Raw genomic sequence first — 25,829 nt, 5'->3', positions numbered from 1 at the left:
GTTTATGACTCTTCACTAATCGCCTTAGTGTTCAGAAGAAAAAAAATATGAAATAGAAATATATTTTCATTTTTGTAGGTGTTCTGTCGTAGAAGGAGGGGGCTAGGTAAATTAATTGATCTCTTCAACGTCTGCCTCTTTGGCTTTGAGTTCGCAGTTCTCCTGGGACGCTTGGGGGATGCATGAGGCGATAGGGGAAGGGTGTGCGAAGTGTGGGATGGGGTCCATTAATGTTACACCATATTCCTATTCTACTCCATTCATCTATCCCTATATACATACAAACAATGCCGACGTTTGTCGGGTTTACATTTCACGTAGTTTGTTAATCACTTCAGTACAGACATAGTTATATTCTTCTCTCCTGACTCCGGGATTCCTATACCTCTCTCTCCCTGCTCTCCTCTCTCTCTCTCTCTTTCACCATGCCGCGGACCGTGCTTCGGTATTCTTAAGCCTGTTCTACATAGTCCTCACTCCCACTCCCTGGGGTTTGCACTATAATAATGTTACCCACAATTTTCTTGGCTATAAGTAGTATTTCCACTTACTTGAGGCAAGGATGCAGAAGAACGTCACCATCCAGCACTCTCTGTGTCATCTCGACGATAGCCTTCGGCCACAACTACTGAAAATTATTGATCGAATCTTTCTTTTTAGTTTCCTCTAGTATTTTTATACTCTCTTTTTGCTAATTCGTGAACTTCCGGGAGGGTGTACTCCTACCCGCAATGGCGTGATTTCGTTAGGGTGGCTAGCTCTCATTTGCTGCCTGCCGATAGGGGATTCGCGTTGTCCAGTCTGCCCGCCCCCTTCGACTCAGCATTCTTACCTCCAAGCGTCCTGTGTTCTGTGTGACACGCTTCGGCACAGTCAGCATTGCTACGCTGACCCGGTACATTCATACATTCCATTTCATATTTCCTAACTATTTCAAAATACTTGTTCTAGCCTAGCCCCAAACATATTAACCATAAAAACATATTGTAACGTGTTTAGTTACTGAAGACGCCGTTCAGATTGTTAATTTGTTTATTTAACAAACTACAAGTCTCTGCTACAATTAATTACAACAGTGTTACGGGTTTACACGCTTTAGAAACCCTACACAAAAATCTGTCCACTCTGTCCTCAGTAGTCTATACGTATTCACAGTACGGGAGCTATACAAGTCTCTCTGTATTACACACTCACAATTACTTCTCAGTAGTCACAAATTATCACTGAGTATCACACAATAACTCTTCTGAAGAAAGCAGTCTTCTGGGATTTGGCGCCGTGTATNCACCATGCCGCGGACCGTGCTTGGGTATTCTTAAGCCTGTTCTACATAGTCCTCACTCCCACTCCCTGGGGTTTGCACTATAATAATGTTACCCACAATTTTCTTGGCTATAAGTAGTATTTCCACTTACTTGAGGCAAGGATGCAGAAGAACGTCACAATCCAGCACTCTCTGTGTCATCTCGACGATAGCCTTCGGCCACAACTACTGAAAATTATTGATCGAATCTTTCTTTTTAGTTTCCTCTAGTATTTTTATACTCTCTTTTTGCTAATTCGTGAACTTCCGGGAGGGTGTACTCCTACCCGCAATGGCGTGATTTCGTTAGGGTGGCTAGCTCTCATTTGCTGCCTGCCGATAGGGGATTCGCGTTGTCCAGTCTGCCCGCCCCCTTCGACTCAGCATTCTTACCTCCAAGCGTCCTGTGTTCTGTGTGACACGCTTCGTCCCAGTCAGCATTGCTACGCTGACCCGGTACATTCATACATTCCATTTCATATTTCCTAACTATTTCAAAATACTTGTTCTAGCCTAGCCCCAAACATATTAACCATAAAAACATATTGTAACGTGTTTAGTTACTGAAGACGCCGTTCAGATTGTTAATTTGTTTATTTAACAAACTACAAGTCTCTGCTACAATTAATTACAACAGTGTTACGGGTTTACACGCTTTAGAAACCCTACACAAAAATCTGTCCACTCTGTCCTCAGTAGTCTATACGTATTCACAGTACGGGAGCTATACAAGTCTCTCTGTATTACACACTCACAATTACTTCTCAGTAGTCACAAATTATCACTGAGTATCACACAATAACTCTTCTGAAGAAAGCAGTCTTCTGGGATTTGGCGCCGTGTATATGTGGTGTTAACCGACGTTTCGGAGGAACGTATCGCCCCCATCTTCAGGGTTGAAGAAAAAGTATAGGTAAATCTGCAAGCGACCACACCGTGAGACACGGTCTGCTTTACCGTGTAGTTCTCTTATAAACTCACAGCCGGACAATGGGAAACGCCTCGATTCCTTGTTGCCTAGTCGTCGTGTTTGCCTGTTACGTAATGGGTACCGCTGTTTACTCGCTTTGTATAGTGACCAGTGTGCTTGGACTCGGCTCACTTCGGCTCCGCTCGGCACGTCACCGCTGGCGGGGGAGGGTGTTGATCTGCCTGTTACCGTAGTAACGACAGCGCTCCGATGCCAAGTCACCGCTGGGGAGGAAGGGGGTGTCCTCCATAGCGCAACACGTCACGCTATTAACATTAAAAACATAATACCTGTCGTAAACCTGAGAGCATAACAGTAGGCCTAGACGTATTTTCTTCCTTATGAACTATGATTATTTTTCCAAAATTCCAGCCGGGGGGGGGGCAGTGAAAGATACCTGGCTCCCCCGGTTGCCTGCGCTCAGAGGCGCACGGTCTCACACCGCTGGATTATCTTCAAGACATAATCTCATATAATCGACCTGCCGACGTTCCGGACATCCAGTAGCTCTCCTATTGGCCCGGATGATGGCGGAAAGTGATCAAAACGTCTGTACATTTCCACCAGAGTACGTCATGTGACATTAAGTTACAATCTTCATGTTGACTGTCATGAGAATTTCCAGTCTGTCATATTTTACGATATGATCAATCATAGTCACCATGTACGCCCAAGTACTAGAAAAACCGAAAGAACCTTCCCTACATAGCAAGAATACGAACTGGAATTTGTTTCGAGAAACATTAGATAAAATAGTCATACTGGAGACCTCCCTAAAAACAGAAGCTGACATAGATGACGAAGTAGAAAGATTAACCAAGGCAATCCAACTAGCATCATGGCACGCCACACCAGATCGAAATGACAAGGGAATCAAAAAGAACAGCCCAATTATTGTTAAACAGAAAATCGCAGAAAAGAGAAGAGCAGGAAAACGATGGCAGACTACCAGAACAGAATCTGACAAGAGCATCTACAATAAAAAACCAAAGAATTAAGAAAATTACTACAAAAACTAAAAAATGAAGCCATCCAGGAGTACCTAAAGGGATTAACTGCAGCAGAAACTACTGATTACTCACTACATAAAGCAACGAGGAGACTGAAAAGACCTCAGGTGCCAGCACCACCAATAAAAACGGACGAAGGCAACTGAGCAAGAAGAAATCAAGAGAAGGCCGTAACATTCGCCAAACACCTCTCCAAGGTCTTCAAACCTTTCGACACTGAGACCACACAAGAAGAAGAATACGAAATCAGCAACTTCCTAGATACACCCTATCAGATGAATCTACCAATGCGAAACTTCAAATATAAAGAAGTGGAAACGGTCATCAAAAAAGAAATCAACCCAAAAAAAGCTCCTGGATTCGACTTAATCACGGGAAAGATATTGGAAGAATTACCAGAAAAATGCATCAGAAAATTACACACATTTTCAACGCAGTGTTAAGAGTAGAATACTACCCAATACAATGGAAAATATCACAAATAATTATGCTGCCCAAACCTGGGGAAAACACGAAAGAAGTAACATCCTACAGACCAATAAGTCTGATACCAGTACTATCCAAGGTACTAGAAAAACTACTACCGAAAAGAATAAAACCAGTGATAGAAGATCAAAACGTAATTCCCAAACACCAATTCGGATTTAGAAACAAGCACGCAACTACGGAACAAGTCCAACCAAATAAACAGAGATCTCCAGACGTGGCTAAATCACGTCAAGTACTCTCTTTCCTTTTGCTATATGTAAATTAACCACAAAATGTACTTATTATCCACATTTAATGGATAAATTATATAATTATTGGAGTTAAATAAAATAAAACGATATGATGATGTTGGCAACACCATTGCTAATAATAATAATTTTTATTAATTAATTAAAGACTGGGTAATCCAGAACTTAATTACAATTAAAACTAGTTGGATAACTAACGATTATTTTTTTTCTAAACCTAATATACTCGTACTACGTAAATTAAAACTGAGTCACTTCCATTGAATTACTTAGTACTTTAACATTTTGTTAGTTGGAACGGTTTCTTCCGTTTGAGTCGTCTAATGATATTGTTCACGTTGAGAAGTCTGGACGCTTCAATGTTGACAAGGTTTTGGAGTCTCTTTTCATGAGAGGTGGCGGACTTAACGATGATATCTGTAACCGTCTCAATCCTAAGGTCACTGTTACGAACGTACCCTGGTGCGTTGACAATGCACTTTAGCATTTGTTCTGATAGCGTTGAATCACTTGAATACTGGATTCACTGGAGCAGCCCCAGAGCTGGATACCATAACTCCAAACCGGAAGTAGAATTTGTTTGTATAATGTAAGTTTATTGTGGATTGATGGCTCAGAATTGCGTCCAGACAACCGATACAGTTTTCTGATCTTATTGCTGAGCTCATCACGTTTTTTACTGATATGCTTTTTCCACCGTAACTTGGCGTCTAGAGTTATTCCAAGATATTTCGCTGTGTTGGCGTATGGAACTTGAGTGCCATTGATGAAGACTGATTGTTGTGCAATCACCCTGTTTGTAAAGTCAATATGTGCTGATTCGGATTCGTTGAGTTTAATTCGCCATTTTTTTTTTTTGGTCCAGAGGGCGACTTTGTTTACAGCTAATTGTAGATTTCTAGTTGAGCTTTCAACAGTCTCTCCTACTGCCATGACTGCTGTATCATCTGCAAACGTGGCTCTGGTACTGCTCGATGTAGTGGGCACATCATTAATATAGAGTAGGTATAGGACTGGCCCCAGTACACTTCCCTGTGGGACACCAGCCTTGATTATCTTCAGTCCTGAGTACGAGTCTTCGTGTTTGACGCGGAAATACCGATTGGTTAAATAAGATTTTAGGAGTTGATAGAAATGATCGGGTAGAATTGATCTCAGTTTGTGAAGTAGGCCTTACTGCCATACTCTATCAAAAGCTTGTGCAATGAAAGACAGCAGAGCACATTCCTTTGTTTTCAAGCGTTTTTTCAATGACGTCAGTGATACGATGCACCTGGTCAATTGTCGAATAATTTTTTCTAAAGCCAAACTGATGCGTTGGCACTATAGGTGTTTTTCTTCAGTGATGGGGTTAAGATAATAATAATAATAATAATACAGGTAAAAGACAAAGTTCTCCCTGTGTTGTCAGCACGCCATGAAGACATATGAGGGAGTGACGGTGTAACTCCACATTTTTATTTTCGGCACCATCGATAAAGGTGAGCGATCAGCTTGACTCCCTGGCCCAGACATTCACTATAGGAAGCTGGGCACGTCCCCAGAGGCGAACGGGACNCCATGCATGATTAAAAATTATTTAATTTAATTTTTGAGTATTGAGAAGCCGCTAACAGCTAATGCAGCAAAATAATTCTTAGCTGTTTTTGAAACCCGAATATTCATAGCCGTGAAGATTACAGACTTATAGGATGTGCTGCCGTATAGTCTGGTAGACGGTTCGGGAAGAATTTACTGCCTGTATCTGTTCTGAATATAGAGACGGAAGGTTTCTGCGAAACACTGGTACACCTGTACCAGACTATACGGGGTCACATCCCAGGACACTGTAAAGGTAAAGCTATCGATCTGCTTAATCAAGCACAACATATGGAGACGTATGGCGAAGTGGAGGAACAGTTCCAGACAATTTTAACCTCCACACTAGATGGAGGTGTGTGGACAGCTTCGCGCCTCCGCCGTTTTGTCCCCAGTACCCACTGTATAGGAGGCTAGGTGGGCCCCAGAGCTGGTCTGGGCGCTGCGGATGGAAGCATCTCTTCTCCTGCCAGATATTGAACCCAGCTCCCTGGTTGTTCAGCTGTGTATACTGCTTCAGATTTGAGGCTTCCACAGCCGTGACCATGAAGGGCAATATATTCGTGTATTTGACGCCATGTAGTCTGATAGGTCACAGACGCTTCGGAGGAACATAATGCATCCATCTTCAGGGTAAAGGAGTAAGAAATGCAGCCAGCATAAAGCAAGTTCTGCCTGCTTCATGTTGTTGTTTGCTTGGCTTATTCTTCGAGCCCGAAGTAGTAGGAAATACGTTCATCCGAAACGTCAGTTAGCTTCTATCGGACTATACAACGTCACATTCCGGAAGACAGTACTCTTCAATAGTAGCTATGCAAGATCTAAAAGTTCGTGATGACTATATGTTAGTACAATTATTGTTTCTGAACATATGTAGCAGTCTTCTATTTTGGGGGCGGAAGCTGTGGGGTAAAGATGGCCGCAGCTACTCGCTGTGAAGGGTCAAGGTGGACGCAGCTGCTCACTGGTGATAGGTTAAGTCGGACGCAGCTGCTCGCAGTGTATCGCCTTTTAGCGATTGCGAGGGGTATTCGATGCCGTAGCCTCACCTTTCTGTAGTTGAACAATCCTGGTGTTCAGTAATATGATGTACTGGGCGCCACTCAGTAGAGAAAATAAGACTATCACAGAGCCGTTAAGTGGACCTTGGCTTCAATGAGGCGGTCAACAAAACCCGTAACTTCACAACACGTACACTTTATTAAAGTCGAATAATTTACATTGTTGATAACATTTAACTAAGACTATATGTAGTCCTTTGTTCCCCGTTTGAGGAACAACGCGACCACGCATCTCTACTTTTCGAGTACCTGGCTTTGTCCGTCTTTGACCAAAGCAATTGTGCTATCGCGCTACTGTCGCCTGGCATGACATCTTTCATTAACTGGCGTTTTTGATTGTCTATACTCCGGGAAATACCGGGCTAACTCCTTATGAAGCTGGCATCATGCCTCACTAGACAAAGAAAGACTCCCCTAATTAGCAGCTTCATAATGAGTCATGCGTCATTACACATCCTCCGTCTAATGTATAGCCTGTAGCGTAATATAGCGCGTGATAATTTACGCAATTCCTTCGAATTCATATTTTAAATTTTGTTGAAATACAATAATCATATTAAAAAAATGTGTACATAAATTAGGCGAAGTATATTACTAAAAAGGAGTAATCGATTACACATTATCCATTGTCCTGTTTTTAGTTAAAACACAACAGCGTTTCGGAGACTGGATTCCGTCTCCATATTCAGGTAAAACCTACTCAGTTGGCCCCCATCGATAGAGCTAGTCCCTATTTACGCATTAAGGAGCACAAATATAACCTGACCCAAAGTCTGCTTGAAAATCTAAATTAGCCCAACATGCGTACGAGGAAGGCCACAAAATATTTTGAATGAAGAAAGGTCTTGCAGGTTGAGCCAAACACCACATACAGGAAATAAAGGAATGCGCCCACATGTCTCTGCTGGACCATCCGATCAGTCAACCCAGCTTGGACATCTGTTCCATCTGGACTCCCATTATCGTAGCAAAATTAAGAAAACTGCAGCTCCGTCCAGAGCAGAGTATATGTGAAAACTGCCTTTATGTTGGCACCATACAGAGCATTTGTCTCTTTAGTGATGACTTCTGTTCTGATACTGCTCTGATTTTAACAACAACAGCCGTGAAACAGTGCATCGACATAGGTACTAGGCCTCATGTGTGGGGTTCTTTTTAATGTGTGTCTTAACTCTCGCAGATGGTCTCTGCTGTGCTTTGTTTACATATCATATCTTGTGATGGTCCGGAGACAGGGACTAGCTCTATCGATTTGGTTTCGACGGAGATAGAATCCAGTTTCCATAATGCTGTGTTGTTCTATATAAAAACAAGACGATGGATAATGTTCAGAAACACAATAACTGTAGCAGCTATACAAACTGAGCTGTAGTCCTTGTCATCTGTCTACCAATAATGCAACTCTGTTCTTGTGATGTATCACTTTCAGTGAACTGTTGTTGGCTCCAGTAAATTCCTTTGTAATTTCCCGACACTTGGCGAGTCGAAGGGGTGATGTATTGTTTGGCCACGTGGCGCCTGTGGGTCGGGTCAATGTCTGGTGACTGACTTCGTCATCGCTTGTTCAGATGTAAGCCACGTTGGCCCTACAACTTCATTTCGCTGGACGCTACGGATGTAATCAGTGCAGCAGCACCAAAGGCTCCTACCTCTTGTGACCGAAGTCCCGAATAAATGGGATCAATTTGTTAGCCTATTTTCCTCCCTCAAACCATTAAAACACAATTGTTACTATATGTACGATATTTACAAATAATTACCTCGTTTTGCCCAATACATGCATTTCTGTTTTCTCCATGATTCTCACAATAAACAACGATTAATTCCTTAACCGTCTGGCCGTTGTTATAGAAACGCAGTGTTTCCTGTGAGGTACCAGTTACAGTTTTAAATATTGTAATGCGATTGCGTTATATAAAACTATAAGTTTACCTGGGTTCTGTTTGGGTGTGAATCTTGGTCTCTGATATTAAGGGAGGAATATACTCGGAGACTGAGGGTTTTGAGAATATTTGGACCGAAGAGGGATGAACTGAGAGGAGGTTGGAGAAAACTGCATAATGAGGAGCTTCATAACTTTTACTCTTCTCCAAGTATAATTTGAATGATCAAGTCGAGGAGGATGGAATGGGCAGGGCATGTAGCACGAATGGGGCAAGAGGGATGCATATAGGATAGTGGTTGGAAACCCAGGAGGAAAGAGATCACTAGGATTACCAAGACGTAGGTGAGTGAACAATATTAAAATGGATCTTACAGAGATAGAATGGTATGGTATGGACTGGATCTATCTGGCTCAGGGCAGGGACCAGTGGAGGGCTCTTGTGAACACGGTAATGAACCTTCGGCTTCCATAAAATCCTGTGAAGCTCTTGATTACCTACACAATTGGCGGCCTTTCAAGATCTCAGCTCCAGGAGTTAGTGAGCATGTGATTGCGTGCTTATAGACGGGGTTTGGATTGGTAATTGGATTTACTGAACATTTGCACTCGTAAGTATAGTTAGTGCCATGTAACTTTAGCCGCGCGGAAAGGTAAACGCTGTTGTGGAGCACGCGAAGCTGTACGCTTGCTGTGGTGACGTTCAGAGCTACTCCCGAGCGGAAAACATTGCCTACGGAGACAGGAGTAGATACACAACGCACTATACACCTGACCACACTCCAAGACGCTTCATTCCAAACTTGTAGTACCCACGCTGACGTAAAGACTGCTCCCCCAGCTTCACGAGAGATGATGTGGCCCCTCTACCACGGCTAGAGTTCCGAGGAACTAACAGTACAAATAACTACGACAATCTCACTGAGTTACACATTCCGAAGATCAGTGTTAATTACAGCAAACATAAAGTCTTCTCAGTCTTCACTAGCCGTTGCTTAGTAGCGGCTTCCAAAGGCGAACGTTCCCCTTCGGGGTTCCCGAACTGTTCCGGCTTCTGCTACCAGCTTCTCGCAGCAACAAACACCGGAACCCCATCAGTCCTGTAACTCCTCGACCAACTCAACTGACTCATTCACAAACCCACTCACTCATTAACTCCTCACTGACAGACTGGGTCGTGCTTCGTCCTGCTTATAACATCACGACACGGATCGCGCAGAAAAGTCCGTTCCTCTGTTGCTGTTTGCGTGCTGCAGTCTAGTAATGACCGTTGTACAGTTGCTTATTTCGCGGTCGTTACCTAGCAACGGGTTTACATGCCGCAATAGGTGTAAGGTAATTTTCTGTATAATGTAAAATATCAACTTGGTGGCTATGCGAAACTTATCGGGCTATCCGCTGATGGCGATAACTATATGAATCACTGAAGCTAGATACTTGCTATTTGGCACAGAGAGGAAGTCCATACACATGCGCCCACAATACGTATGAAATATTATTTATAAGGCAATATACACAAATTGGCGACGGTTCAAATTTCTGACGTTACATGCCACAAATTTAACGTAGACATAATGTATATTTAAATGATAATACGGCCATCTCACTAATCGCCAAAGGGTTGAAACAGGAACGCACACAACAGAGCACCACAGACAAACCACTTAACTCAGACTGACGCCAGCTCACTAACAGTCGCGGGAGACCCCCAGCTAACACCACCTAGCAGCATAACTCGTAACCACAAAGCATGCGCGCGCAACAGGTCGTTTCCGGTTATTTTTGGGTCCCCCCTCGTATATTTACAAAAATAAAGCGAAATAATATACATGGCCGGTTACGGTAGCCGAGCGGTCTAAGGCATGTACTGTCTACGCTCGCTTGGAAACCGGGATCGTGGGTTCGAATCCCACTCAGGGCATGGATGTTTAGGTTGTGTGTGTGCGTTTTTCTGTGTTTGTATACAGGTAGAGGCCTTGCGACGAGCTGATCACCCGCCCAAGGAGTCCTACCGAATGTGTAAGATCTATAAAAACCGAAGTGAACGGAGTGGTTCATGGAGGTAGGCCTAGGCCCACTGGGGCTGTAGTGCCAAGAAAAAAAATATACATAGCATACTAATAGAATTGTAGGGCTTTGTGATAATTAGGGCTCGTCTGACAGTGAGTGGGTTGCAAGAACTCCCTTCATTACCGAGGCAGTAATTGGGATTCGTTTAATTGCAGAGTAAGGCTTATAAGTCAGCTGAACAGAATGATTCGGAAATACGGCCGTCACAAGGGAGGATGTACACGTGTGTAGCTGGAAGGGAGACAATGGGTAGGCCATATACGAAGACAAGGAAGTCACAAATGAGGAAACGAACAAAATGCAAAGGATAAGCAAAAAGCTCTGTGAAGAATTGTTTATGCATTTATTTATGGTTTATTTAATGACGCTGACAGTAGCTCACACTACACAGCATGGAATAATTTTATTATTTATGATAATGAAGCTGAAAGGAGATGGAAGGAGTTAGGGAAGGGTACGTGAAGTTTTACTCAAGAGACCGAGAGGTACGTGAAGTTTCACTCAGAGATCAAAGAGTACTTGAAGTTTCACTCTGAAAGCAAGGGGAACGTGAAGTTTTACTCAAGAGACCGAGAGGTACGTGAAGTTTCACTCAGAGATCAAAGAGTACTTGAAGTTTCACTCTGAAAGCAAGGGGAACGTGAAGTTTTACTCAAGAGACCGAGAGGTACGTGAAGTTTCACTCAGAGATCAAAGAGTACTTGAAGTTTCACTCTGAAAGCAAGGGGAACGTGAAGTTTTACTCAAGAGACCGAGAGGTACGTGAAGTTTCACTCAGAGATCAAAGAGTACTTGAAGTTTCACTCTGAAAGCAAGGGGTACATGAAGTTTCACTCTGAAAGCAAAGGGTACGTGCAGATGCACTCTCAAACCCATGGGTACGTGAAGTTTCATTGTGAGTCAAGAGATGCTTCAGCTAAAAGGATTCAGGAACGATGCTCCGTTGTGTCGTATTTTCCGTTACAGGGAATTCTGTGGTTCATCTTCCTCTGTCACCCTTTATCGAGAATTCATTCCAGTCTTCAAATTTAGCCATCAATCTTGAAGCATTCTTCCTACATGTCCACGCCGTTTTAACATTTCCTTTTCTATTTTATTCTGTTATTGCTTCTAGGTTTCCCATTTCCTACCAGATGGCACCAGCAACTTCCACACACATTCACAAATCCATCTCCGTCCTTGCCTGTGCTTTTCATATCTGCATCCAGCATTCACAGTGCGTCCACAGAATCCGGAATGCTACAAGCAGATTTATTAAAAATTAATCCTCTTAGAAGTGTTAGGGGAGCGAGCCTGCTTTGCTCCTCATTTCGTATTCTTCTCAGGCTCCTCACACTTTCACTCCAGATTTCTCTTTCTTCAGGGCTCACAGTAGGCTTATGCAGTCGTCATGCTATCTGTGCCTGTTCCCCCCCATTTAAACATCTAAAGCACTTCACCGATTTTCACAAACCTTCGTATGCACGTTATGCCACTGGATGCCTCCTGAACTTTATATTTTACAATTCCCTACAACCAATAATAAGAAACATGGCGGTGGTACGATCTTGTGAGGTGGGCGGCGCACAAACGGGACTTAATTTCGAGGAATGAACTGGCGTATGGTAACAGATCTTGCAATTTATATTGTGGCATTATTTTCTAGAATGTAAAATAACAACATGGCGATCGGAGAAAATTTTTGCTGGCTTTCGGTCTGATGACGATAACAAACTATCGCAATAAGTCAAGCGAAGAAGACCGTCTTATGGGATGTTACACCTTGAAATTTGGTGGAAGTTTATCGACGTTTCGGAGAAATCTACAATCTTAATAATCAGGGCGGAATATATGTGGAAATACTTACAGACAATACATATATATATATTGTCACGTTTAAGGGGCATGACTATTAGACGGGGTTTGCATTGGATGATTTGGATTTATTGACCACTTATACACACCACTCAGAACTACAAGGAATTACAGCGCTGTCGCTGATCTACACTTTACAGTTAACCGTTACACAAACACTAAGGTTCTCAGTCTTCACTAGTCGTTTCCTGCCAACGGATTTCGCCATAGCAATTTTACCAGTCTTACTGTAACTGCGTCATACACGAAGTCTCCTTTGCACAGCCCAATTCCTTTCTCGCCACCTCCTCTCAGTCAACTTCGACTGCCGTCTGAAGAGACTCTCTCAATTCTGATTCTGCTGGCTTTGGATCTACTTTATACAGCCTCGGGACGGATCCAACAGAAAACACCGTTTCCTAACAATTCCTCTCTTGTTAGAGAAGTGCGTTTACCTCGCCTTTGCATAGGAATGGCAGTTCTTCTATTGCTGAGTGCGTGTTCATTTCCTCGGGAACCTGTTTACCGAGTCGTTGCTTAACAATGAACGTCTATTTTGGCTCAGCTATTCAGATTTTCGGGCGTCGTGTCACAATATATATATACACACGCAGTGCCTAAACTGTTGTTTATAAATCAACAGTAACAAACATGGAGACGGGGCGTAACTTTAATGTACTTCCTACAAATTTAACATAGTTTTTCGCATTCAACAATACTACTACTACTACTAATAATAATAATAATAATAATAATAATAACAATAACAGCAGGTGAGAGAGAAATCTGTGCACTAGGAAAGCAGGCTTTGCAGGGAAATCGAAAGATGTTATCTGTTTAAGCCTTTACGTGCAAGGGAGGGAAGATACCTACTCGGGCCCATTCGAAGGGGGGTTAGTTATCCCAGGGCCAGTGTACGAGATCTGCTATTTCTGAGGAGCCCAGCACGGTGCGTACCTGTCCTCACTTGTATCTGATGAAGGAAGCAACCAGTTCCAGAAACTCCTTGTTTGTAAAAAAAAAAAATTAACTCAAGACGACGAACATTATCCACAAGATATCTACGTTCACCCTCAATAAATATTCTCCCTTAGGACAGAGATGAAGTTGTTCCCTGTCGAGTTTCCGCTCCGGCATGCGTCACGAGGAATGTGTACGTACAGCAGAAACAGAACGCAGGTCAAGCGGTCTTCCGGTGGCAACACGCGACTCGCGGCTGACGGCACGTTCTAACCCATTAAAGCCCATATTATTTCCCTAAACGGCATTAACCGGTTGGGCTTTGTAGCGGAGATGTAACATGTTTTCTGTGAGGTACGTACTGAACTCTGCATTCTGCCCACAGTGTATATGTGTTCCGTATGGTTCTCACAGTAAACAGCGATTATATCCCTAAACAGCATTAACCGGTTAGGCTTTGTAGCGGAGACGTAGTAATGTGTTTCCTGTGACGTACGGACTGAACTCTGCATTCTGCCCTCACAGTGTATTTATGTGTTCCGTATGGTTCTCACAATAAACAGCGATTATTTCCCTAAACAGCATTAACCGGTTGGGCTTTGTAGCGGAGACGTAATGTGTTTCCTGTGAGGTACGACCTGAATCTTTATGTAGTAGTCAGGTGAAATTGTTACATAAGATCCTGTATGGATGCGGTATCGAATATCTCCATCGTAGCCCTACGAGTTTTAGGACGCGACGAAAAAGGAACCCAGTGCCTGGGGGTATAACTGGGCCACCCTGTTCCTGGGGGATATAAATACGTAGACCTGGCCCTCCAGGTTGGGGAAGTCTCGAATTAGATACAGTAAAATAGGGTCATGAATCCAGCGGGGCTCGAACCTGAGAATGACTGTTCTGACGAGAGCCAGCAGCAATTGTAAACAAAACACTCATCCTCTGATCAGAGAGTATGTTACACCCGAGTGCGTGAAAGCAAGTATTTAGTTGAAAAAAATGCTGGTCGTGAACCTCAAGGCGCTTGGCACCATGAACTGATTGGCGGCAAGCCGCCCGTCATAAAGTAACTGCGACTCCCTCCGTACACTTCTATCATCCGCAAGGAAAACGATTTTATACGGGACGCGGAGTGGCGTGTAGGGTATAAGGACTTCTGCAGTCTTGTGAGACGTGGGACGGCGTGAGTAATGGTACGAGAAACTTATCCTGTCACCTTTGCACCTTGTGCAATTCGACATTCCTACAATTTCTCTTTTTCTCATCTTCTTTTGCGACGACTTACACATTTCATTCTCCTTTACTTCTGTTATTCCTACACATACATACATACATAGATAGCCATGTTCCCTTAAGCTCGTGTTTCCATTTTTAGTTTGGGGACTCGAAATCTTCCCGTCTGCTTTACAAAAAGCTGAAAAAAAATAGGACGTACTTAGAAAGCAATTGTCAGTTGTTTGTAAGGGTGTCAAACGCTGTCACCGACTGTAATGCAAGAACATAAATTGCAAGTGTTTGAGAACAAAGTGCCTAGAAATATATCTGGACGTAAGAGGGACGACGCAATGGGACAGCATTGGACACAGCGTAACGATGGGTCACGTGGGGTTGTTATGGTGCTGACACGTGGGACGGCAAGATGGGTAAGTAGCTAGGGATGCTGGTGTTTCTTTCTTTGTGATTTATTTAACATCTCTTTCAATAGCTCAGACTCTGCGGCGTCACGTTGTAGAGTTATTAACGAATAATGAAGGTAAAGGATGAGAAACGAAGTGACTGTAACAAATTGATGTACTACCCAGGCAGTTACCTAGAGGGACAGAGGACACCCACGAGGAACTGCAGCCAGTGTAACCGGTGGTCGGGCTAAGATCTGAACCCGGGAATTTCCGAAATCAAACAAAACAAACAACAAACTACGTGGCCTATAGTCCGCAAGTGAACTATACCGACCGAGCGACCGCTGCTTGTCGAAGTTAGTGCCAACTTTTGCGGATAGAGGGTGTCACGTCAGCGCAACGGATCCCCATGGCCGTTAATCTCGATTTTCTATACCGGAGCCGCTATTTCCTCACGTATTCTCACGAGGCTGAGTGAACCCTGTTCCAGACCCGCTACTTCTCAGAAAATCTGATGGCGCCAGGAATCGAACCCGCGACCTCTGGATCTGTAGCCACAGAGGCGGTCAGGAATGAAATGCTGCACACTGGCTCTCGGTGCTCCCATGCATGGGCCGGAAGCCCCTTGGTAAACGTCGAGTCGGAAGGAGGGAAAACGGGAGGAGATAACATTAAGGCAGATCTTAGAAGCGCCCCGAAAATCATCTGAAACGTTTGTGTCACCTAACAGACTATACGGTGTCATCAACCCAAAAGACAGTATAGATCAGAATATGACTCGGTGTGTATTTTCCAGACTACGCGAAATAGCTCAGTCAATATAGTGAGTAAGCAAAGGGCTGCACGACCGCTGAATCACGATTCGATTCCCGACAAGGGCACAGGTCTTTTCATTTCCACAGCATCCAGACCGGATCTGGTGCCCACCCTTCTAATACAATGGATAGCACGGATTTTGTCCCCGACCTTAAAGCGACTGGGAAATGAAGCTAATCACATGCCTCCACTTCTTGCCCCGGTTAAGAATATATGGGGATACTCGTTCACTGCCCCATGGTACGGACAATGTTACTTTCAGTCTTTACCAACACGGCGTCACACACCGAAAGGTATTATTCTTCAAAGTTGCTGCCACGAGAAAGTCAAACCTCTCAACGTAGCTTGAATCTGTGTAAGATGTAAGAGAGTAGAAGGAAGGACTTCTCTTCTTAGGCTGCTTCACGACTGCGTGTGTATCTACTCTACAGGCCTGTAACCGCGTAAAATTATACCCGTATTTTATCCTTTGTCTGTACTTTTTTATTTGTTAATTAGGCTTGAAGTAAGCGATATGTCGCGGAGCTTGGAATTCTTCTGAGGGGTTGGGAGCAGGGAATCTGGGGGTAAGGCGATTTCTGCCACCGTAATTCAAGTCGAGAGGGGCTCAGCCGGTCGGAGCAGATCCGGGGGCTGATGGCTTACGAATCATCTCAGGGTGGGGGAGCTTTTAGTTTCAACTACATCGGTCGACGGACGTGTTTTGCGACTTTGGAGATTCGTCAGAATAAATTAATACGAGTAGTGACTAAACTGACGCAAGGGAGAAACCAGGCACATCATTACGCATCGTCGCTTCTGTGAATTAAGTAACTCAATGGTAAGAGTATAAAGAGGCGAAGTAAAGATAAGTGCATTTACCATCAAAGTGAATCACTGTGGCTTGTCGTATGGTGCATGACACTTGAGACAGAGTCAAACCTTTCCCAGCTGAGCTGTCTCTCCTTACCCAGCTAACGCCGCACAAGCAGAAGGTCTAGTTGAGTTGGACGGTTACAGGCCTGCAGTTTGGAGTTGTGGAGGACATGTAAGTTTTGAGGTTTTCACGAAGAATACACGGTGCCTAAACCCAGAAGACAACTTTCTTCATTGTGGAGGACAGTTTGAAGATGAACTGGAAAGGATTTGGAAGGCAGCAGTGGTAGCCTAATCGGGTGACTTGACTAAAATTCGAACTGAACCGAACCGAATTGGGAGAGTTACCACTAAGTGAACGCGCTCGATGAAGTGTCAGGATGTTGAGTAAGCTGTTGTGGATCAATGAGTGTCGAAATGTGCCGCTAATTGCAGCAGGGCACCGGAAATCGGATGTCTTCGAGACCATGCCGGAAGCAACGCAGACAGACGCGCTGTACGCCTTTGGGATGGGTTTGGAGCGTGCGTAACCGTTCCCGGTGTTAGGGCGGTCTGATGGGACTTACCAGAATTGGAAAGTAGCGTCAGATGATAGGACGACTGACGAATACATAGCGTCAGATGATAGGGCGACTGACGAATACATAGTGTCAGGTGATAGGACGACTGACGGAATACATAGCGTCAGATGATAGGGCGACTGACGAATACATAGTGTCAGGTGATAGGACGACTGACGGAATACATAGCGTCAGGTGATAGGGCGACTGACGAATACATAGTGTCAGGTGATAGGACGACTGACGGAATACATAGCGTCAGGTGATAGGACGACTGACGGAATACATAGCGTCAGGTGATAGGACGACTGACGAATACATAGCGTCAGATGATAGGACGACTGACGGAATACATAGCGTCAGGTGATAGGGCGACTGACGAATACAGAGTGTCAGATGACAGGACGATTGTCGAATATATTGCGTCAGATGATAGGATGATTGATGAATGGTGGACTGGAAAGGACATGAAATGGAAGTTGTGGATTAACCGAGGTACTGTCTGGGAATTTGACTGGAGGGACTGACGAGAACCATGTAAAAAGACCTCAGTCCAAACATTCGATGTCATGACGGAGATTCGAACCGATCACTACCCGAATACAAGTCTAGAGCAGTACCGCTGCGGCAGCCTGACAGGTTTAAAGTAGACGAAACAATAATCAGTCCTTGGTTGGGGGTTGGTCGAAAGGGGTTCATACGCCTCCGCCACAAAATTCATCCAGTTTAAGAAGAAAACAATTGTCAAATATTGGCCGCCCGCTGATGGGAGAAAGAACAGGTGGTCCCGTGTACGAAAACAAGACGCGGGGTGAAGCGGAAGGCAGGCCCGAACGGGAGTCTGCAGGAAGCAGATAATATGATTTGAGATAGGCAAGGGGGGAAGGCAGGGGGCAAATAAGTGATGTGCCTCAGTAGGACACCTACTGATTATCGTGCAAACAGTGATAAGGGACGCAGATCTTTATCACCGGTGGGATCGTAGTGTCCTAGTGCCTGAATCTGACTGTTTTCGCTGTGTAACGACTTTTGACACAATGTCCTCGCTAACCTCTTGAAATGACGTTTTATTGATGGCATTCCCATCTGTTCGTGTAAGGTTGCAATTGGTGTTACCCTCGGTACTTTTGTTATTATACTGAGGACTTTATTTTGAAATGTCTGTAATTTATTTATGTAAGTGTTGGCAGCATAGCCCCATGCGGGGGAGGCATATGACAGTATGGAATGGAGGAGTGATTTATAAATTATTAACGCTAAATTAATGTCAATGGTGGAGGATTTATTTAATATAGGGTACAGTTGCCTCAGTCTGTAATTAACTTTGCTCAAAATACAGGATATGTGGGTACGGCAGGTTAATTTTGAGTCAAGTGTAACACCAAGATACTTTGTTTCCTTAGTCCAAGATATGGTTTCGTTAAAAATCTTTACTGATGCGTATTGCGGCGATAATGTCGCAGTCGTTTAGAAAAGAGTGTAATTGTGCACTTTTTTGTATTAATCTGTATTCTCCACTTCCGGAACCACGGTTCTAAGAGGCGTATGGCAGAGTTTAACTTCCTGACTGCTATATCTATGCTGTCTGACCGAACATTAATATTCGTGTCATCAGCATAGACCGATATGGCTATGTTGAAGTCATTTTCAATTGAAGGAATGTCATTAATATAAATATTAAATAGTGTGGGTCCAAGTAAGCTACCCTGGGGCACTCCGGCCTGAATGGGGCGTAGGTTTGAATAAGAGTTTTTGTGCATTACTAAAAAGAATCTATTCTGGAGGTAGTTATGTATTATAGACATGAAGTGAGGTGGAATTTTGGCCGCAATGAGTTTAGCAGTCAACCTGGTGGTCCAGACCTTGTCGAATGCTCGCTCAGTATCCAGGAATAAGGTTACTGTAGCTTTGCTGATGTTGAAACCGTGCGTAATGCGCTCCACATTTCTTAACAACGCATGTGTTGTGGAGTGACCTCTTTTAAAACAGCATTGGTCGCTTCTGATAGCTTTCAGCTTCCTAAGTTCGAAGTTTACTCTTTTTAGAATGATCTCAAAGAGTTTACCTAAAGAATTTAGAAGACTTATTGGTCTATAATTTAGTGGGGACATGAGGTCTTTGCCTGGTTTCGGAAGCATAATAATTTTTGCCTCTTTCCATTGTGTAGGGAAATAATTTAGGGCAAGTGATCTATTACACAGTTTCGCAATAAATTTGAAAACAAACCGCGGCAGATGCTGAAGTATTAAATTCTGTATCCCGACAGGCCCTGCTGCTGTGCGTGATTTGAGGTGGTGGACAATCTAAGCAACTTCGGAATGATTTGTAATTTCATCCGGTCTGTCAGTGGCTGTGTAAGGAAGTCATTCACCACCTGTTCAGTGATAACTGTAAAAGTACGATCAGCATCCAAATTGGCAGTGAAAATTTTTTCCAAATTATCGGCAAATGTGTTTACTTTTTCCTGGATTTTGGTCACAGTTTTCCCATTAATGGTAAGGGGTGGGGTATTAGAATTTGTGTTTGTTAAATTTTAGTTATCCTCAATGTGTCTCCCATGTTATTGGTGTCCAGCCGTTGTAAAGTTTTCTGCCAGGTGTTCGATAATTTTCTTTGATTGCCGAATCTATTTGCTCTTTTATAGGATTAATGACAAGGCGAAGGGTAATGTCATGTGTTCCTTTACCATTGCGTCCGAAACCTGTTCCTTTTTTGAACGAGCACACGAGTGGAGGCTGCAATCTGCATTGATTTTAAAGTTTTCCTTTTCAACGGTACAGCATACAGAATGGCTCTATTGAGGGTGTCTGTAAGGTGCTTAACCGCTACATCAATCTCGCTCTTTGAGCAGCTGCCTTCTTGGCACTGAGTATTCAGATTGTTTTCTAAGTAATTTTGAAAAAGTTCCCAGTTCGCTTCCCGGTGGATAAAATTTGGTTTAATTTCGTCCAGTTCTAATGGTCCACGTATGGTCAATAAGACGGGGTTGTGATCGGATGTGGAGAGGCTGCCTAGGGTGCGTACAGAGTGACTTGACAGTACGTTACTGAGGATGGCAAAGTCATGGATTTCCGCCCCTGAAGGGTTTCTGTCTGGAAAATGCGTAGGCTGTGACGGAGCGGAAATTATGTAATTATTTTTGTAATAATGATTTAAAAGGGATTGTCCCGCCGCGTTATTCTGTCTAGCGCGCCATGTTACGTGCTTGGCGTTGAAATCGCCTGCAAGAATTACCTTGTGCCCGGTTGCTATGAGGAGGTCTAAGTCACGTTCTATTATTTTTCCTGGCGGATTGTAGACCGAAATTAATACTATGAATTCCTTATTAATGTTGAGTTGAATAGCTGTAGCTTCCATAACTTGCAAGCGAGGAAGTAGAATTTCGGTGTGCTTGAAATCCTGACGTATTAGAATGGCTGATTTAGCCTGTCAGACCTGTACGTTATGCAGTTCGGACATTTAAATTTCGTGGATGGCTGTAAGTGGGTTTCACTTATTAGTGCTATCGGTATGTTATTGGCTTCCAGGTAATTTGTAAACTCGTATTTTTTCGATGTAATGCCCCTGCAATTCCAGAATAAGATATCGGTGTGTGAGGACTTACCCATTATGTGGAAGACACAGGAGGTTGACTAGGAAGTTATTGGATATGACCGGGAGGGCACTCTCATATGGGTGCTGCATAAATTGCAGGAGCATGACTGACATTGTTTGCAGAAGGCACTGAAAGGAAAAGTTTGGATTGAGAGCTCGAACACAATTGACAAATTCCCTAGTTTGATGTTACGTGTATGTGTTACCTAGTCTCTGTTTGTGAGGCTGATGGCCGTGCTGATGCACGTTATCTGCCGACTGCAATAAACTTTGGTCAGAAGAAATGTAACTGTGTTCCTCCCGCGGGTGTATTGGGCCTTGTTGCTGACATTAGTTTGTCCCTTTTTTCTGGTCAACTTGGGAGCATAGTGCTGAGAATTTGGGGCGACGGAAGAATCTGAGTTAGGCTCTTCCCCTGCCGGGGGTGGGGGTGAAGCAGGTATGTTCTGTACTGGCGAAGAAATGACAGTTTCAGAGTTAACTTGTTCTTTTGCTGCTGATTGAATGTTAAGCCCCTTACACACGACGCCACCAGGTTGGCGCGGCAGTGTCAGCAAATAACTTTAAATGAACCCTTCCACACGTGGTGGCTGTGGCTCCTCTGGAAGTGTTGCCACACAGCCGGTGGCGGAAGGACGCTATTTTTCGAGCCACCACCTCAGTCCGTTGTATTATATGAAGGTCTTCACACGAGACGCGACTGAGTGCGGCAAGACGTTTCTGATTTGTGTTCTGTGAAGTGTGTTGTGCCTTCACACTCAGCGCTAAAATGAGAGCCGAAGCGGAGCTATCGACACGAAAGGTTCATAGTTGAAGTTCATTCAAGAATTGCGCTTTGGGACATGACCTCTGAGACATATTCAAACAGAGATTTGAAGAAGAAGAAGAAGAAGAAGAGTTGGAATTTGTGGACATTTTTATGAACCAAGAAGGAGCCACTGATGCCGAGAAAAATGAATATGGTAGGTTTGCATTTTTAATAATATCTTTACTATTTATATTATCTATGGGTCAAATACGAGTCTGTGTACGAAGTGTGTAAGTGAAAAGAGATAAAGTGACTCGTTAGAAAAACTGTGTATATTATTTATTATAAAATTCTTAAAAATACAATTCAGTAAGTAAATGATAAAGAACGTGCATTAGAAGTAACAATTCTTCAAGAGGGCGTAGAGAAAATCAAATGGCACAATACTGCCATGGCAGTTCGCCTTCGTTGCTGTCATAAAGTTAGCAAACTTGTCACGAACTGATATTGCTGCACTTGTTCCTCTGCTTTCCGAATCAATATGGAGATGTCTAAACCCATTAAGAGTAAAAGTTTCTTCAAATCTGTAGCCGTCCCTACTCCTGGAATAATTGTGTAGGATGCAGCATGCCTTTATGATGTCTTCTGCTAAGGAAATATTCACATTCATAGGCCGATGGAATATTCTCCACTTGTTACTCATGATTCCAAATGCGCATCTATGTACCTACGAGCACGGGAGTGGCGATAGTTATATACTTTTCTTATTTCTGTCAAAGATTTCTTGCCAAAGGGGCGCATTACATGATCTGAAAGTCCAAAGGCTTCATCTGCCACTATCGCACACTGTCACATAAAATCTTCTCACCACGCGTCCGGGTCTTTATTTCAACTGCCTTCGGCGGCTGCTACAGTTTAACTGTCTTCGGCGGATGCTACATTTTAACTGACTCATTAGGCAGAGCAGTTCTCTTATAAACCCTCAACCAGACAACGGAAAGCGCCTGGCTTCCCTGTTGCCATGTCGCCTGTTTACAGGTGTTGCTGGGCAACGCTGTCTAGAATTTTTTCCTGCCGTGCAGTCACCGCGGCAATGGTTGCCTGACACCCGCTCCTCTGCCACGTCACCACGGCGGGGGGGGGGCGGAGTGTTAACTGGCCTGCTACCGTAGTAGCGACAGCGCTCCGATGCCGCCACGTCACCGCTGGCGGGGAGGGGATGTTCTTCACAGCGCAATGCGTCATAGTATTATAAATTCAGATCTTGTTTCAACTTTAGCGGATAGAAGGTGTCGCCTGGCCAGCGCAACGAATCCCCATGGCCGTTAATTTCTGTTTTCTAGACCGGAGCCGCCATTTCCTTGAAATAGCTCCCCAATTATCACGAGGCTGAGTGGATCGCGTTCCAGACCCATTACTTCACAGAAAAAAACCTTGTAGCGCCGGGAATCGAACCCGGGCCTCTGGATCTGTAGCCAGGTACTGTGAAGACTAGATCACAGAGGCGCTAATTTCGCCGACAAACGGCGGTCGCTCGATCGGTATAGTTCGCTTGCGGACTAAAACCACGGAGTTTGTTTGTTTGATCCTGTTTCAACGAAACCACACTACGTCTCCATAAAGAAGACTGGTTAATAACTTTCAGAGGAACACACGCGAAATACGTAAGAGCCGTGATAGCGCAGTCGGTATAGCGACTGGCTAAGGCCTGAACGACCGAGGGGTCTGAGTTCGAGTCCCGATTAGGGCAAGAATTTTAACTTTTCCATGTCGTCCCGACCGACTCAGACCCATTCAGCATCCTGTCAAATGAGTACCGGGGTAACGCGGCCGGGGCGTGAAGCTGACCACTCACCTCCAACTACTGCCGAGGTCAAGAAAACGTGGCTCCATCCATCCACTCCCCCATACGCCTTCATGGTGTAGTGCTTCATTAGTTAAGCACAGGGACGTTACCTTTTTTCACATTTACGAGGAATACATAACTGCATCGTGTGGGGGAAAGTGAAGAGTTTTTGAACGTTAATACGGATGGTACGTGTAGTAACCACTGTTCCTTACGTAGTTAAGTATCTGAATGAATCCCTTGTACGTCAGTGCTTGCATAAATTAATATACTCCTTACTTTAGAGGAAATTTGTATTACAAAATGTGTTTTTCGTGACAGTATCTGACAAAGGATTTTAATCCATACTATCACATAAATTCACAGAAATTAACATACAGATTCAGACACACGTGTCTTCTTTGTGGAGGCTGCATTAGACTTGTACACTTTGAAAGTATTCGTAGTGGAAAACAGACGTGCAGCCCCTTGATGTGCACATCATATTCATGTGTGTCTGTTTGCTTTAAAATGTATAAATTTAGCCAATTAATATCATTTAAACTCTACCAAGTGACAAAGTTAAACAAGGAGCAATGACTGTGCTACCCGCGATGGTCTCTTTCCAGCTAATTTTATACCCCGAGTTGCTAACTAATTCCAGAAACATTTTAATTAGAAAGTTCCTTTTATAAACAGTGTACAGTTGGAAGGAGTTTGCACGCGGGTTTAAAATAAGGCTATTGTATTCTAAGGAGGAGCCGAAAAGCGTAGACGGTATAAGACTGTCTACTGGCTAAAAGACAGAGGGTCGGAGTTCGAGCACCGGCTGGTTCAAGAACTTTCTCCACATCGTCCAGATCGTTCTGGTATCTTTCTATCGTATGGGTACGAGTGGCTCCATCCCAGGGGGTAAAGCGGCAGGGGCGTGAATCTAACCACTCACCTCCAGCTAGTGCCGAGGTCAGGAAGATGTTTATCTATACATCCACTCCCCGTACGTCTTCATGGCGTAGTGCTTAATTAGATAAGCACAGGGGCATTTTTACCTTTTACTTTTATGTGCATTCTAAAACCATACCAGTGTTTACGACAGTAGGTCCTAAGACGGGTGGGCAAAGCCGGCCTGATAATACTAACAGAAAGCTGAGGCCGCGCCATAGCTCAAGCGGTTAGTCGCTGGCTTCCCACCGCGGCGGCCCGAGTTCGATCCCGGGTCTGGTCAAGTGGGATTTATGGTGGTCAAAGTGGAGTTGGGGCAGGTTTTCTCCGAGTACTTCGGTTTCCCCTGCCAATCTTTATTCCACCAATTGCTCCACAATCACCCTCACCTATCATCTGGGGCTGGTACAATAGGCCGGAAGTGGCCGCAGTATAAGGCACTTAGTCCCACCCCACTAGCAATAAAAAGAAAACAAAGCTGAGGGAACGATTGTGTTTAGTGTGGGTTATATTCAAGGGCGCTCTCACTACCCAGACTGCAGAACGTGGCAAGGTAGGACAAGTGGTAAAGTGATGAGCTTGGACAGGATTTGGAAGGAAGTGGCCCTGACGTAATATCCTGGCACTTGCTTGTAGAGACCGGGCAAAAAACAAACGAAGTACTTAAGCAAGAATAACCTCTGTTTCGAGCCAGATTCGAACCGAGCACCTTCAGTGCAGAGGGTTACCGCAAAGCCAACCCACTCCATCCTGTATGGTAAAGTTACGGCTTGATTAAGTATTTCTGACAATAAACGAAAGTTACCCCCCGCCAACCCTGAACTGTAATTGGCTTCTACACTAACATAATTTAATTAATTGTAAGATTTATGTAACATTAAGGAGAAGCACAGTTTTGGACGATAATTTGATTTCAGTTTTAAGCTGCCTACTTCAAGATGGTTTCTCGTTTCGTTAATTCTTCGACCCTGAAGATGGAGGCAATGTATTCTTACGGAACGTCCGTTGAATTTAAACGGGCTGCGCAGTGTTATTCCCATAAGACAGAATTCTCATCGCTGTGTGAGGATCTCAAATCCTACACAGGGAAACCACGGGTTCAACATTTGCAGTTTTACACGGATAACTTGTTTTTCTCTCCCTTCCACACACACACACACACACACACAAGGCAATGGGTACCGTGTGATGGATGAACGTACCCTAAAGGTAGAATGTTGAACTTGAATGTTCTGAACTTTTCTGGCTTAAAACCCGTTAGAGATTTGACCTTTTCGAGGATGAAGAGCAGAGGAATACAAGAGAGGGGCGAAAGTACATGGTGGGGGTACAGAGGGACAGTTGTTTAAGGGATGGGGAAATGACAGAATATTTTAGATTTTGAAGGTTCGCAGGCAGTGCCCACGCTTCCTTCTTGAAAAGGTAAATTGGAAGTATGTAAAGCGATGGGAAGTTCTTTTTGGTTATGC

The 25,829-nt window shown here is 43.9% G+C and overlaps 1 protein-coding gene across 1 annotated transcript in view; it reads left to right on the top strand.

Annotated features, from left to right (window-relative positions):
* Window positions 1–25,829, top strand: part of LOC111865430 (heparan sulfate glucosamine 3-O-sulfotransferase 5) — a 102,586-nt gene that overhangs the window by 10,494 nt on the left and 66,263 nt on the right. The window lies entirely within an intron of this gene.

The sequence above is a fragment of the Cryptotermes secundus genome, unplaced genomic scaffold, assembly GCF_002891405.2.
Source record: "Cryptotermes secundus unplaced genomic scaffold, Csec_1.0 scaffold343, whole genome shotgun sequence".
NCBI classification, from domain to species: Eukaryota; Metazoa; Arthropoda; class Insecta; order Blattodea; family Kalotermitidae; genus Cryptotermes; species Cryptotermes secundus.
Note: the sequence above shows the minus strand (reverse complement) of the source record. Positions and strands in the feature narration are given on the sequence as shown.